The 17,139-nt window shown below is 43.2% G+C and overlaps 1 protein-coding gene across 1 annotated transcript in view; it reads right to left on the bottom strand.

Moving 5' to 3' along the window:
• The window catches only part of TRPM8 (transient receptor potential cation channel subfamily M member 8), a 116,349-nt gene extending 99,436 nt beyond the window's left edge, over positions 1–16,913 (bottom strand). The window contains exons 1-2 of the mRNA XM_074968163.1: positions 16,783–16,913; positions 12,977–13,133 (exon numbers count right to left, since the gene is read on the bottom strand). The gene's annotated coding sequence lies outside the window, so the exon portion shown is untranslated. The remainder of the gene's footprint in view (positions 1–12,976; positions 13,134–16,782) is intronic.
• Between the last annotated feature and the right edge of the window lie 226 nt (positions 16,914–17,139).

Here is a 17,139-nt window from a genome sequence, read left to right as displayed (position 1 = left end):
CTCAACAGATGGCTCAGGCACTGGTGCTATAAGGAGGGCTTTGGGATATATGGCCACTGAGAAGCATTCATGGACAGAGGACAGTTCTCTCGGGATGGACTTCATCTGAGTAAGGAGGGAAACAGACTTCTAGGATGGAGGATGGCACAACTGATCAAGAAAGCTTTAAACTAGGAATTTGGGGGAGATGGTTGGGAGATGTCCAGGTAATCTCCAGGCCGGATTTTAGCATTGAGAGGGAAGAAAGGAAAGTAAGAAAGGATACAGCCGTTGGTAGGAGAATGGACATAAGGACGAAGGGCAGTGTGGATACAGTCTAATAGGTCATACTGGCTGTGGAATGTCCGTGCCTAATCGGGTACAGAATGTGAGCGAGGCCAAACAGCAAAAATGAAGATGTTTGTACACCAATGCGAGGAGCCTAGGTAACAAAATGGAGGAACTAGAGCTACTGGTGCAGGAAGTGAAACCAGATATTCTAGGGATAACAGAAACATGGTGGAATAGTCGTCATGACTGGACTAGGGGTATTGAAGGGTATGTGCTGTTTAGGAAAGGCAGAAATAAAGGTAAAGGTGGTGGAGCAGCATTGTCTATCAATGAGGAGGTAGAATGTAAAGAAATAAGAAGCGATGGAATGGATAAGACAGAGCCCGTCTGGGCAAAAATCACATTGGGGAAGAAAACTACTAGAGCCTCCCCTGGGATAGTGCTTGGAGTGTGCTATAGACCGCCGGGATCTAATCTGGATACGGATAGAGCCCCCTTTAATGTTTTTAATGAAGTAAATACTAATGGAAATTGCGTGATCATGGGAGACTTTAACTTCCCAGATATAGACTAGGGACGAGTGCTAGTAATAATAATAGGGCTCAGATTTTCCTAGATGCGATAGCTGATGGATTCCTTCAGCAAGTAGTTGCTGAACTGACTAGAGGGGATGCCATTTTAGATTTGGTTTTGGTGAGCAGTGAGGACCTCATAGAAGAAATGGTTGTAGGGGACAACCTTGGTTCGAGTGATCATGAGCTAATTCAGTTCAAACTAAATGGAAGGATAAACAAAAATAGATCTGTGACTAGGGTTTATGATTTCAAAAGAGCTAACTTTAAAAAATTAAGGAAATGAGTTAGGGAAGTGGATTGGGCTGAAGAACTTATGGATCTAAAGGTGGAGGAGGCCTGGAATTACTTCAAGTCAAAGTTGCAGAAACTATCAGAAGCCTGCATCCCAAGAAAGGGGAAAAAATTCATAGGCAGGAGTTGTAGACCAAGCTGGATGAGCAAGCACCTTAGGGAGGTGATTAAGAAAAAGCAGAAAGCCTACAAGGAGTGGAAGATGGGAGGGATTAGCAAGGAAAGCTACCTTATTGAGGTCAGAACATGTAGGGATAAAGTGAGAACGGCCAAAAGCCATGTAGAATTGGACCTTGCAAAGGGAATTAAAACCAATAGTAAGCGGTTCTATAGCCATATAAATAAGAAGAAAACAAAGAAAGAAGAAGTGGGACTGCTAAACACTGAGGATGGAGTGGAGGTTAAGGATAATCTAGGCATGGCCCACACTTCTTCACCTGTAATCTTTTGTCATTGTTATACTTGTGTGTGGTTTTTTCCCCCAGTGCAGCAGAGAAATGCAGTGTCTGAGCTGGAGACAAGACGAAACACATATATTGTCCCCAGTGGTTATGAAGGGATTGTTTTTCTTCTTCATTGTTACCACACAAGTGGGCAGAAGTCATACAAGTTGTTACCTCTTAAACTAAGTTACAACAATTTGGATAAAAAGGGAATAAATGGGCCGTTATTGCCTACAGCTATAAAAGAGGACACAGGAGACAGGTCATAGATGGCAAATTAGATGGAATGTGAATTTTTTATGAACTAAAGTGGCTGTTTTCTTCCCTGGTTCTGAGCTGAAGTGCTAGGAGACTGGAGCCAGAGCATAAGTGACATAGAAATTTTCACAGTTTGATTTCTATAACAAATAAGGTTCCTACAAAAGGATAAAATTGCTTCTGGAAGAGTCTTTTATATTTGATTTATTTAAATCAGTGTAATAAGCCTTGTATTACAGAGCATCTTAGACACTGATTAGTAGGAGCAGCTTGCCAGAGTTGTGGTGGTGATATGAAGACAGCTGGAGGGCCCCTGCTTCTCTGAGGAGGGGTTCTGAGCCCCTTTCCCTGCCCCCCTTGTGTGTGATCCAAGGAAAGAGGTGCCTATCTTGCTTCAAGAGAGTCTGGATGCCTCGTTTTAGAGATGAGTTCTGTAGGTGGGGGTCAGAGCCGTGTATAGGGGTCCTCTTGCCACGAGGATTGTCAGCAGCAAAGTTGGGTGTGAGTGGTCTGTAGGTGTGTGAAAGTAGAGTGTGAGATGGAGTCCTGTTGTTGTGGGAGAAGGCGTGGTGAAGCTGAGCGGCCATGGTGGTTCTGTGGAGTAGGGTGTATGTTTGTCTGAGTCTCAGGCAGATGTAGGTAGGTCCTGCTCAGTACAGCTCACTGAAACGCAAGGTTTGCCTTAGCAAAGAGGAGGCATTTGACTCTGTCCTATAGTGGCCAAGTGGCCCATCCCCACAGTGTTCTGCTGCAGCTGTAAAGGAAGGGTAAGAGTATGTGTGCCCGGAGTCTATTGGGACATGACTCAAAGAGGGTAAAGTTAAGGTCGTGTTGTCCCTCAACTCTTTAGCTCCTGGTTTTCAGATGTCTGGGTTTTGCTGAACTCGATGGTGAGAGAGGCCAAACGCCATGTAGAGTTGGATCTTGCAAAGGGAATTAAAACCAATAGTAAAAGGTTCTATAGCCATATAAGTAAGAAGAAAACAAAGAAAGAAGAAGTGGGACCGCTAAACACTGAGGATGGAGTGGAGGTTAAGGATAATCTAGGCATGGCCCAATATCGAAACAAATACTTTGTCTCAGTCTTTAATGAGGCTAATGAGAAACTTAGGGATAATGGTAGGAGAAGCCCGGGGAGGAAGGCTACACACCAACTTCTACAACAAGGCCAGGGTCCTACAAACAGCCTCCTTCACTACCCAACCTAGCAACTGCAGAAAGCAATTTTAACAAGGCAATGATAATCTCAGGACTGCTTTCTGCCTACTTCACTCTAGACCGTCTTGTGCTCGCTGGCTGTTTGCTCCAACCTCTCCCATTTCCTCCCTTTGTCTGTCCATCTAGACAGGCTCCTCCTAACACAATCCTCTAAAAAGGTTTAAACAAATCAAAATGAAAGTATAGGTCACAGAACTCACTTGACATTTGCTGCCATTGCATTGTTCACTCTGAAAGTTATAACCCTTTACCCTAGTCTTTGGCTTGTTAATTTTGAAAGCAAGCTCTTACAGGCAGGAAATATCACTTATTCTTGTTGTATAGTGCCTATCACAATGGTGATCCATTCTCCATTGGCCCCATGTATACCATATAATGACATTGTATACATATATAAAATATATTTCTGTTTTTACTACACAGATTACCAACACTCAGTGTCCAAGATGCTCTGTAATACAAGGCTTATTACACTGATTTAAATAAATCAAATATAAAAGACTCTTCCAGAAGCAATTTTATCCTTTTGTAGGAACCTTATTTGTAATAGAAACCAAACTGTGAAAACTTCTATGTCACTTATGCTCTGGCTCCAGTCTGCTAGCACTTCAGCTCAGAACCAAGGAAGAAAACAGCCACTTTAGTTCATAAAAAATTCACATTCCATCTAATTTGCCATCTATGACCTGTCTCCTGTGTCCTCTTTTATAGCTGTAGGCAATAACGGCCCATTTATTCCCTTTTTATCCAAATTGTTGTAACTTAGTTTAAGAGGTAACAACTTGTATGACTTCTGCCCACTTGTGTGGTAACAATGAAGAAGAAAAACAATCCCTTCATAACCACTGGGGACAATATATGTGTTTCGTCTTGTCTCCAGCTCAGACACTGCATTTCTCTGCTGCACTGGGGGAAAAAACCACACACAAGTATAACAATGACAAAAGATTACAGGTGAAGAAGTGTGGGAAAGTACTTAGCACTTATCTAAGCACTTTTCAAGCACAAAGTGCCTTACAGACATGACTGGAGTGATCTTCACAACAGACCTATGAGGTAAGTCATTACTGTTTTTCCCTCCCCACCCCCATTTCAATTCCAACTCATTTCTACCTCTGGCCTTAGCTCACTTCTGAAGTTCTCAGTGTTCTCAGCAATGGTGACAAGATCCATATTTCCAAGTTGTGGCTAAAGGGCATGGTTGAATATATGGTTGAATAGCTGGGGTTGGCCCTGCTTTAAGCAGGGGATTGGACTAGATGACCTCCTGAGGTCTCTTCCAACCCTAATCTTCTATGATTGCACCATATATATATGGGCTCAATTCAGAGATGCACTTTGCAGTAACTCTCAGGAAATTTGTTTAAAATAGGGAAACACACTAATGGTCAAAACAAAGTTTAGGCCACGTGGAGCCATAATGGAGTGGAAGATGGCGAGTGGCCTGCTGAGACCAACCGGTATATCTCTTGGTGTCCTAGGTGAAAGGCAGTCACTGACTGCTCTGAGCATAGATTCCCCCTCAGCTCTACTCCAGTTTCTGTGCAGCAAACAGTAGAGCATTTACAATCATTAAAGGATGCTCTCAGGCAGGTCTATGTATTGTAATTGCCATGTATATATCAACAACCAGCCAAATAATTAAGTATCATTCTTTAACATCATGCCTAATGGAGATCAAGCAAATATTTCTAGCAATGCTTCTGCATCTGGCATCACACCAGCAATGCTAAGCAAAAATTATATACGGTATTAAGCAATTGTGCTCTAAGTAGTGCATAGGTATCACAAGAAACACACATCTGAGAATGTTCCAGTGCCTTGTATAATGGTACTAACACCTCCTTATCTCTACTTGAAATACCTTGCCTGATGCATCCCAAGACCGCATTAGCTTTTTTCATGGCCACATCACATTGGCAGCTCATAGTCATCCTGTGATCAACTAACACTCTGAGGTCCTTCTCCTCCTCTGCTACTTCCAAGTTATGCATCCCCAGCTTATAACAAAAATTCTTGTTATGAATCCATAAATGCATGACCTTGCACTTTTCATTATTAAATTTCATCCTATTACTATTACTCCAGTTTACAAGGTCATCCAGATCTTCCTGTACTATATCCCAGTCCTTCTCTGTATTGGCAATACCTCCCAGCTTTGTGTCATCCACAAACTTTATTAGCACATTCCCACTTTTTGTGCTAAGGTCAGTAATAAAAAGATTAAATAAGATTGGTCCCAAAACCAACCCCTGAGGAATTCCATTAGTAACCTCCTTCCAGCCTGACAGTCCTCTTTTCAGTATGACCCGTTGTAGTCTCCCCTTTAACCAGTTCCTTATCCACCTTTCAATTTTCATATTGATCTCCATCTTTTCCAATTTAACTAATAATTCCCCATGTGGCACCATATCAGATGCCTTACTAAAATCTAGGTAAATTAGACCCACTGCACTTCCTTTGTCTAAAAAAATCTGTTACTTTCTCAAAGAAGGAGATCAGGTTGGTTTGGCACGATCTACCTTTTGTAAAACCATGTTGAATTTTGTCCCATTTACCATTGACCTCAATGTCCTTAACTACTTTCTCCTTCAAATTTTTTTCCAAGACCCTGCATACTACAGATGTCAAACTAACAGGCCTGTACTTACCCGGATCACTTTTTTTCCATTTCTTAAAACTAGGAACTATGTTAACAATTCTCCAGTCATATGGTACAACCCCAGAGTTTACAGATTCATCAAAATTTTTTGCTAATGGGCTTGCAATTTCATGTGCAATTTCATTTCCTTTAATATGCTTGGACGAAGACTATCTGGCCCCCCCGATTTAGTCCAATTTACCTGTTCAAGTTTGACTTCTACCTTGGATGTGGCAATATCTACCTCCATATCCTCCTTCCCATTTGTCGTCCTACCATTATCCCTAAGTTTCTCATTAGCCTCATTAAAGACTGAGACAAAGTATTTGTTTCGATATTGGGCCATGTCTAGATTATTCTTAACCTCCACTCCATCCTCAGTGTTTAGCGGTCCCACTTCTTCTTTCTTTGTTTTCTTCTTATTTATATGGCTATAGAACCGCTTACTATTGGTTTTAATTCCCTTTGCAAGGTCCAATTCTACATGGCTTTTGGCCGTTCTCACTTTATCCCTACATGTTCTGACCTCAATAAGGTAGCTTTCCTTGCTAATCCCTCCCATCTTCCACTCCTTGTAGGCTTTCTGCTTTTTCTTAATCACCTCCCTAAGGTGCTTGCTCATCCAGCTTGGTCTACAACTCCTGCCTATGAATTTTTTCCCCTTTCTTGGGATGCAGGCTTCTGATAGTTTCTGCAGCTTTGACTTGAAGTAATTCCAGGCCTCCTCCACCTTTAGATCCATAAGTTCTTCAGCCCAATCCACTTCCCTAACTCATTTCCTTAATTTTTTAAAGTTAGCTCTTTTGAAATCAAAAACCCTAGTCACAGATCTATTTTTGTTTATCCTTCCATTTAGTTTGAACTGAATTAGCTCATGATCACTCGAACCAAGGTTGTCCCCTACAACCATTTCTTCTATGAGGTCCTCACTGCTCACCAAAACAAAATCTAAAATGGCATCCTCTCTTGTTGGTTCAGCAACTACTTGATGAAGGAATCCATCAGCTATCGCATCTAGGAAAATCTGAGCCCTATTATTATTACTAGCACTCGTCCCTAGTCTATATCTGGGAAGTTAAAGTCTCCCATGATCACGCAGTTTCCATTAGTATTTACTTCAATAAAAACATTAAAGGGGGCTCTATCCGTATCCAGATTAGATCCCGGCGGTCTATAGCACACCCCAAGCACTATCCCGGGGGAGGCTCTAGTAGTTTTCTACCCCAATGTGATTTTTGCCCAGACGGGCTCTGTCTTATCCATTCCATCGCTTCTTATTTCTTTACATTCTACCTCATCCTTGATATACAATGCTACTCCACCACCTTTACCTTTATTTCTGTCTTTCCTAAACAGCACATACCCTTCAATACCCGTACTCCAGTCATGACTACTATTCCACCATGTTTCTGTTATCCCTAGAATATCTGGTTTCACTTCCTGCACCAGTAGCTCTAGTTCCTCCATTTTGTTACCTAGGCTCCTCGCATTGGTGTACAAACATCTTAATTTTTGCTGTTTGGCCTCGCTCACATTCTGTACCCGATTAGGCACGGACATTCCACAGCCAGTATGACTTATTAGACTGTATCCACACTGCCCTTCGTCCTTATGTCCATTCTCCTACCAACGGCTGTATCCTTTTTTACTTTCCTTTCTTCCCTCTCAATGCTAAAATCCGGCCTGGAGATTACCTGGACATCTCCCAACCATCTCCCCCAAATTCCTAGTTTAAAGCTCTCTTGATCAGTTGTGCCATCCTCCATCCTAGAAGTCTATTTCCCTCCTTACTCAGATGAAGTCCATCCCGAGAGAACTGTCCTCTGTCCATGAATGCTTCTCAGTGGCCATATATCCCAAAGCCCTCCTTATAGCACCAGTGCCTGAGCCACCTGTTGAGCATCATAATCTTGTCACACCTTTGTTGCCCTTCTCTAGAAACAGGCAGAATCCCACTGAAGATCACCTGAGCCTCGTATTCCCCAGCCTGGCACAGTCTCCCTTGATACAATCTAGCGAGAATCTAGCCGTATCATTTGTTCCCACATGAAGGACAATCAGTGGATTCTTTCCTGCTCCCATTAGGATCCTCTTCAGCCTCAGGTCCACTTCTCGTATTTTAGCACCCGGCAGACAGCACACCCTTCCGTTCTCTGGATCAGCTCTTGTTACAGGCTTGTCTATTCTTCTCAGTAAGAAGTCCCCAACCACATAGGCCTGCCTTTTCCTGGCGATGGTACAGTTCTCCAGTCTATCACCTGTTCCCTCTGGCTGCAAGTCCTCTCGATTCCTATTGTCCTATTGTCCCTTGCAACCCTCTGCAACCCATCAGTGGCCTTGTTCCTTATTTACCCTGTGGTATGACAGATCAGAATCATACTCAAAGGCCCAAGTTGAGCTAACCATAAACTAATCCAAAATCAATCCTTCGTCAGACTTATTGGCCCAATTAATTATATGGGATCTGGTTACTGCAACAGTCATTTTATTTTCATAGGTATTAACTCCTATACAACATGCTCTAGACACCCTGACAGTGTGATCTTCACATAGGAATATATAATCCACATTGTTCTTCTTAACTTGCTGGCCTAGCTTAAAAACTGTCCACTAAGCAAAATGTACCACATCCAACTGCACCGAACTACCCCACAGACCACCTCAGAAACCCTACTAGATATCTAGTTTTTGCAATGCACCCTGAAGGTCAACAAATTAGGATTATTCTGGACAAAAAGGTAGAAGAGAGAAGGTGAGAGAGACAACTGGTCCTTCCGCAGCCTTGTCTCTGCCTACACTGGAGCTGGAAGTATGATTTTCACCTCAGACAGACACATACATGCTAGTTTTGACCAAAGTAGCATGGCAAGAATAGCAGCATAGCCATGGCTGCATGGGCAGCAGGATGGGCTAAGCACCCTGAGTACATATGTTGGGGCTTCAGAAGAGATTCTATCTGGGGTGGCTAACCTATCCTGCTGCCCATTTTGCTGTGATGACATTCCTATTTTTAGCACACTGGCTCGATCAAAGCTAGCACCTGTGGGTCTATCCAAGCTGGCAAATGACACCTCCAGCTCCAGTGTAGAGGTACCCTTGGAGCGCATGTATGTTAGGGGGCAAGGAGATCCCAGCTCAAGAGTCTCCATTGACTACAATTGAAGGAGTATATGGCAAAAGTAGAAAGGCAGCCATCCATATAGTCAGGACAAAAACAACCACTTTAATGCCTTCTGGAGACCAAGAGGAGACCAGTGCATGTCATGGACTATAGGTGCCATTGCATCCAGCAAGACAATTGCTGTTGCATTCTGCACCAACTTCAGTGGTTCAAAATAAATGTAGGCTGGAGTTTAATGCAGAGCACATTGAAATATCTAACCTGAGGGTACAAAGGTATGGATAAGACAATTAAAGCCCGCATCCACACCAGATGGCTCATCAGCCCAGGAAAATGAGACAACAGCCTTAACCAAGAATTCCAAAACGCTACAAAATACATTTTGCATATTCTTTTTTATTTAATTGATAAATACATACAGATGTATGAACAAATTATGATTTGATTTGAAAAAAGAAAAAGAGTACTTGTGGCACCTTAGAGACTAACAAATTTATTTGAGCATAAGCTTTCATGAGCTACAGCTCACTTCATCGGACATCTGAACACATCCGATGAAGTGAGCTGTAGCTCACGAAAGCTTATGCTCAAATAAATTTGTTAGTCTCTAAGGTGCCACAAGTACTCCTTTTCTTTTTGCGAATACAGACTAACACGGCTGCTACTCTGAAACAACAACATAGTGCTGTGAGAGGATCAAATCTTGGTATTGTTAATAGCACCTCAAGAGGCTGCCTTGTTACCATGGTAATTTACCACGCCACTTTACGGGAGCCTTGCTGTGGTTATCACTGCTTGGTGAGGCCACAACAGTATTGTAGCCGTTAAGCCCAGGCTACAGGAGGTTTTCAGGTGGTAGAGATTGGGCCTGCATTCTGCACCTCTCCAGTCCCCTCCCACACAGGGCAGGCTGGGTGTGTGCACACGAGAAGCTGCCACCAAGCCTTAGGCCCAACTTGTGCTCCACTTCCCACACTGGCCCCAAAGGCGGCAGCAGCTCCAGCTCCCAGGTCCACCCACTGCTTCCTCGCTATAAATAAGGAATATTTTAAGATCTCTTAAATTATACATGCGGCATGGGTAGAAATAACTAGTGTGTAATTTTGCCTCTCTTGTCAAAAGAGTCATGAGCCACCACTGCCTTTATCATAGAATCATAGAATATCAGGGTTGGAAGGGACCTCAGGAGGTCATCTAGTCCAACCCCCTGCTCAAAGCAGGACCAATCCCCAATTAAATCATCCCAGCCAGGGCTTTGTCAAGCCTGACCTTAAAAACTTCTAAGGAAGGAGATTCTACCACCTCCCTAGGTAACGCATTCCAGTGTTTCACCACACTCCTAGTGAAAAAGTTTTTCCTAATATCCAACCTAAGCCTCCCCCACTGCAACTTGAGACCATTACTCCTTGTCCTGTCATCTTCTACCACTGAGAATAGTCTAGAACCATCCTCTTTGGAACCACCTCTCAGGTAGTTGAAAGCAGCTATCAAATCCCCCCTCATTCTTCTCTTCTGCAGACTAAACAATCCCAGTTCCCTCAGCCTCTCCTCATAAGTCATGTGTTCCAAACCCCTAATCATTTTTGTTGCCCTTCGCTGGACTCTCTCCAATTCCTTCTTGTAGTGTGGGGCCCAAAACTGGACACAGTACTCCAGATGAGGCCTCACCAATGTCGAATAGAGGGGAACAATCACATCCCTCGATCTGCTGGCTATGCCCCTACTTATACATCCCAAAATGCCATTGGCCTTCTTGGCAACAAGGGCACACTGTTGACTCATATCCAGCTTCTCGTCCACTGTCACCCCTAGGTGCTTTTCCGCAGAACTGCTGCCTAGCCATTCGGTCCCTAGTCTGTAGCGGTGCATTGGGTTCTTCCGTCCTAAGAGCAGGACTCTGCACTTATCCTTGTTGAACCTCATCAGATTTCTTTTGGCCCAATCCTCTAATTTGTCTGGGTCCTTCTGTATCCTATCCCTACCTGCCACCGTATCTACCACTCCTCCTAGTTTAGTATCATCCGCAAATTTGCTGAGAGTGCAATCCACACCATCCTCCAGATCATTTATGAAGATATTGAACAAAACCGGCCCCAGGACCGACCCTTGGGGCACTCCACTTGATACTGGCTGCCATCTAGACATGGAGCCATTGATCACTACCCGTTGAGCCCGACAATCTAGCCAACTTTCTACCCACCTTATAGTGCATTCATCCAGCCCATACTTCTTTAACTTGCTGACAAGAATACTGTGGGAGACCGTGTCAAAAGCTTTGCTAAAGTCAAGAAACAATACATCCACTGCTTTCCCTTCATCCACAGAACCAGTAATCTCATCATAGAAGGCGATTAGTTTAGTCAGGCATGACCTTCCCTCGGTGATTCCATGCTGACTGTTCCTGATCACTTTCCTCTCGTGTAAGTGCTTCAGGATTGATTCCTTGGGGACCTGCTCCATGATTTTTCCAGGGACTGAGGTGAGGCTGACTGGCCTGTAGTTCCCAGGATCCTCCTTCTTCCCTTTTTTAAAGATGGGCACTACATTAGCCTTTTTCCAGTCGTCCGGGACTTCCCCCGATCGCCATGAGTTTTCAAAGATAACGGCCAATGGTTCTGCAATCACAGCCACCAACTCCTTTAGCACTCTCGGATGCAACGCATCCGGCCCCATGGACTTGTGCACGTCCAGCTTTTCTAAATAGTCCCTAACCACTTCTTTCTCCACAGAGGGCTGGCCACCTACTCCCCATGCTGTGTTGCCCAGCGCAGCAATCTGGGAGCTGAACTTGTTCGTGAAGACAGAGGCAAAAAAAGCATTGAGTACGTTAGCTTTTTCCACATCCTCTGTCACTAGGTTGCCTGCCTCATTCAGTAAGGGGCCCACACTTTCCTTGGCTTTCTTCTTGTTGCCAACATACCTGAAGAAACCTTTCTTGTTACTCTTAACATCTCTTGCTAGCTGCAGCTCCAGGTGCGATTTGGCCCTCCTGATTTCATTCCTACATGCCCGAGCAACATTTTTATACTCTTCCCTGGTCATTCGTCCAATCTTCCACTTCTTGTAAGCTTCTTTTTTATGTTTAAGATCCGCTAGGATTTCACCGTTAAGCCAAGCTGGTCACCTGCCATATTTACTATTCTTTCGACACATCGGGATGGTTTGTCCCTGTAACCTCAATAGGGATTCTTTGAAATACAGCCAGCTCTCCTGGGCTCCTTTCCCCCTCATGTTATTCCCCCAGGGGATCCTACCCATCAGTTCCCTGAGGGAGTCAAAGTCTGCTTTCCTGAAGTCCAGGGTCCGTATTCTGCTGCTTACCTTTCTTCCCCGTGTCAGGATCCTGAACTCGACCAACTCATGGTCACTGCCTCCCAGATTCCCATCCACTTTTGCTTCCCCTACTAATTCTTCCCGGTTTGTGAGCAGCAGGTCAAGAAAAGCTCTCCCCCTAGTTGGCTCCTCCAGCACTTGCACCAGGAAATTGTCCCCTACATTTTCCAAAAACTTCCTGAATTGTCTGTGCACCGCTGTAGTGCTCTCCCAGCAGATATCAGGATGATTAAAGTCGCCCATGAGAACCAGGGCGTGCAATCTAGTAGCTTCTGCGAGTTGCCGGAAGAAAGCCTCATCCACCTCATCCCCCTGGTCCGGTGGTCTATAGCAGACTCCCACCACTACATCACTCTTGTTGCTCACACTTCTAAACTTAATCCAGAGACACTCAGGTTTTTCTGCAGTTTCATACCGGAGCTCTGAGCAGTCATACTGCTCCCTTACATACAGTGCTACTCCCCCACCTTTTCTGCCCCGCCTGTCCTTCCTGAACAGTTTATAACCATCCATGACAGTACTCCAGTCATGTGAGTTATCCCACCAAGTCTCTGTTATTCCAATCACGTCATAATTCCTTGCCTTCACCAGGACCTCCAGTTCTCCCTGCTTGTTTCCAAGGCTTTGTGCATTTGTATATAGGCACTTGAGATAACCTGCTGACCCAACCAACCTTTATAACCTTTACCCAAAAGGAACTATCCCAAAGTCTTATTCAGAGCCTTTCTGGTCACTGTTTTACTATGACCTTCTAAAGGCTGCTGTGGCAAAACCATACCCCAGGTGACCAAGAGCAGATAAGTTTCCTCAGAGAGGATGTTATTACCTTAAGGTAGAGATTGTAGTCAGCTGAGTTCCTTAATGTATCCTTGGGGAAAGCGTCCAAAATTAAAATTGTTTCTTCTAACAGAAAGCCGGCATGGTTTGATGTTCTATGAACCAGTTGAGCTTCCCAATAAAGGTTAGGTGCTGAAAGTAATTAACTGTAAAGAAAAGAAACTGGTGAGATGATTATATTCATGGACTACAGTTGACTTCTCTCTGTTCAGTAGCAATGCTCTGCATTGGAAAGATGGCTAAGAGAAACATGATCATTCCCCTCTATTCGACATTGGTGAGGCCTCATCTGGAGTACTGTGTCCAGTTTTGGGCCCCACACTACAAGAAGGATGTGGAAAAATTGGAAAACGTCCAGCGGAGGGCAACAAAAATGATCAGGGGGCTGGAGCACATGACTTGTGAGGAGAGGCTGAGGGAACTGGGATTGTTTAGTTTGCAGAAGAGAAGAATGAGGGGGGATTTGATAGCTTCTTTCAACTACCTGAAAGGGGGTTCCAAAGAGGATGGATCTAGACTGTTCTCAGTGGTAGCAGATGACAGAACAAGGAGTCATGGTCTCAAGTTGCAGTGGGGGAGGTTTAGGTTGGATGTTAGGAAAAACATTTTCACTAGGAGGGTGGTGAAGCACTGGAATGGGTTACCTAGGGAGGTTTTCAAGGTCAGGCTTGACAAAGCCCTGGCTGGGATGATTTAGGTGGGGATTGGTCCTGCTTTGAGCAGGGGGTTGGACTAGATGACCTCCTGAGGTCCCTTCCAACCCTAATATTCTATGATTCTATGAAAGTTCTCTCCACAGAAAAAGAGCTTCCCTATAAACATCTCCTACAACAAGGACTGGTTTTACACCATTCACAGCTGGACAACACATACCACACGAAATGAAGACTGGTATTGTGGTTAAGGCATCGGATTGGATTAAATTCCCAGCTCTGCCACAATCTCTCTGATTTTGGGCAAGACACAGTCTGTGCCTCAACTCCCATCCCTACATGGGAATATTACTTGCACCGAGAAATTCATTAATGTTTTGAGGGGCTAAGAGAGCAAACAAACACATTTCTCTACCAAAAAGGCATTTTGTTGATATGTTTATGACATTTGAACAACTAATGTGTTTGGTAACTTGCTTTGATTATTATATTATCTCTTTTGGTTTTGGATGACCTGTGCAACCTCTAGCCTCAACCTGGCTTCATATATATATTGTTTGTGACTTGTAGTGATTTTACTAATTTTTAGCCATTTGTCTTTTAAGTTACAAATCAGTACAGTACTCTATCAACTCTACAGTTCATAACACGTTCAAGGTGGTATAGATCAAATGAGAGATGAATATTCAGATAATTACGCACGTCTGTTATCTCAATAAAAAAGTGAAAATCAATAAAGTTAAAATCTACTAAGCAGTCATGTTTTTCTCCTCTCTTAGGTTGTCACACTGGCCCATTTTGCTGGTCTGCTCTTCAAGGCAGATTTCACTGAACATGAAAAAAGCAATTCCATGAAGGGAAATGCATTTTTACAATTAGGAAATTATGAAGGCTTGTACAGTGCTTCCAAACTGGACTTCAAAAAGGAAGAGATTGGTCCCTACTGTCCCTTACTTTCTATCTTGCTGTTTGTTTCACAGGTATTTTAAATCCATTTTAACAATGTACAGTCCTCATTGCAAGACTACAAAAGGAATAAGGACTCGGAGCTTAGTGGATGAGTGCATTCTATAATTTGCATGTTAGCCCACAATGCTCTGTGGTCAAGTTTTGCTGTGAAATATTAATGGGTGACAAGAACAGAATGCTACGTGAAGGTGGTTTTGGGGCTTGTTTGTTTTTCAAAAAATAGGGAACAAAAAATGAAGGAAATAAAATCTACTAAAAAATAATCAGTGTAACTTTCTGTGTGGCATATTAAACATTTAGGGCAACATTTGCAGAAGTGACCAATGATTCTGTATACCTCAGTCAGACACCTTTTAAGGTATCACCACTTTTCAGAAGATGCTGAGTCTCCCTTTGAAATTCAAGCGCCTTTAAGGTGTCTCAAGTTGAGGCCCAAAATCATTAGTCACCTGTGAAAATCTTGGCTTTAAGGCTTGATCCAGCTTCCGTGGCTTCACTAGTGTGAGATCATAACCTTAGGTTTGCTCCAACTGCAATGGAATTACTCCTGATTTATACTGGTGTGAGAGAGATCAGAATCCAATTGCTAAAACAATCAAATTGATGCTCAGCAGAAACAAGAAGCCCTTCCCATTTAAGTTGCACAGTAACAGAGAGAACTCCCTACAGGCTTAGCAGTGTATGCTTTTTATCAAAGAACATGACTAAATCAGACAACGGATGTTACACACTTACCCTAACTCATCTCACCTACGCTACATTAATTCCACTGACGTTAAGTGAGAGTCAGGCTGGATACATATGGTGCAAACATCAGAAATTAGCCTCAAATTAATACTTTTAAAGCAGAATTTACAATAAGGACCTTACTACAACAGCCAGTGTCTGGTAAGTAGCTAACATAACCTCTTCACTATAACATCATTCTGATATAGTACATTAATCTAAACCCTTTATCAGTGACACATGGTACAGAACATTGTCTTCCATATAGAATTAATGTCTGTATTTTATTGAGGGTTTTTAGCATGATGAGCTCAAATTGAAACAGTATAGCATAAAACACAAAGAACAAAAATTATTTTTTAGAAACAAGAAAAAGTGTTTTCTAATGGGCTTCCACAGATGAAAATTCATTTAATAAAAAGGAAACAGCTATGCAGCAGTACTTGTATCTGCTTTAGCTAAGAGCAATATTACTATGATGCAGCATCATTAATATGAGACTCCTGATCAGCTGCACAATTTCTCCTTAACTAAATGTTTGAGGCAGATTATTACCTGTATTACTTCTTTTTTCTTCAGTTGTCTTCTCCGTTCTTTCAAGAGGAAAACGGAAAGCATACCCTCTGTCATCATCCCAACACAACACTACTGGAGGAATTTAATGGTTGGGGGGAGAGATAGCTCAGTGGTTTGAGCATTGGCCCGCTAAACCCAGGGTAGTGAGTTCAATTCTTGAGGGGGCCATTTAGGGATCCGGGGCAAAAATTAGGAATTGGTCCTGCTTTGAGCAGGGAGTTGGATTAGATGACCTCCTGAGGTCCCTTCCAACCCTGTGATATTCTGTGAAAGCCATGTTTGTCTAATCCATGTTAGTGCATTCCTTTTCCCTATGAAAATAATCAGGATCTCTTTCACTGAACCAAGGAGCCCTAGTCACAGACTAGGACCCTATTGTGCTACACTGAAGTCAGTGATGGGGAGGGTGTATCCAAAGCCAATTGAAATAAATGGAGACAGTCCTATATAAATATTCCTTTGCATTCAATCCTCTGTTTAGAGAGAAGGGAATGACAGCATGTTTCCTCAATTTGCACTGATCATCATTAGTAGTAGGAACATGCAGACCGGCTTTGTTCTTTTATACAAATTGCTTCTCAGCATTCGGTTTCTCTGAATCAACCGAACAAAAACAGGAGACTCTTGTGCCTTGTCTTACGTGCTGTAATCACTCCTGGTACACTCCTCACGGAGTGCCAGACATACAAGACCAGCATTCCAGCATCATGTGCTGTGGTAGCTTCACTCACCTCATGAGGTCACCAGCAGAAACAGAACCAAAAGAAAGAGGGCTGTTGCCCAGCCAATAGCAACTCTGCCTCAAATCACAGCTGGGTATAACCAGTATAAGTCTCTTGACAAGGGCATGAGGGTGGGAGAGGTGACTTACCTGTCTTTCCATGTCTGTCCAAAGTGTTTCCACTATTCAGAGTCCTGATCAGAATTCATTCTAACTTTCAGACCTGGGAATGGTCAGAGTTTTGGTTTATTTCAGTCATTACTGTCTTCTGTTTTCTGTTGTCATTTCTGATGTCTAATTAGTGGCTCCCTTCCAGATACACACTCTCTGTCACAGATGCTAAACAGCTTTAGACTATTCCAAAGCGGGAAATTAGGGAAGGAGACAACAGCTCATGGGGGGAGGGATAGCTCAGTGGTTTGAGCATTGGCCTGCTAAACCTAGGGTTGTGAGTTCAATCCTTGGGGGGGCCATTTAGGGATTTGGGGCAAAAATTGGGCATTGGTC

Source organism: Natator depressus, chromosome 11 (assembly GCF_965152275.1).
Source record: "Natator depressus isolate rNatDep1 chromosome 11, rNatDep2.hap1, whole genome shotgun sequence".
In the NCBI taxonomy this organism is placed as follows: Eukaryota; Metazoa; Chordata; order Testudines; family Cheloniidae; genus Natator; species Natator depressus.
Note: the sequence above shows the minus strand (reverse complement) of the source record. Positions and strands in the feature narration are given on the sequence as shown.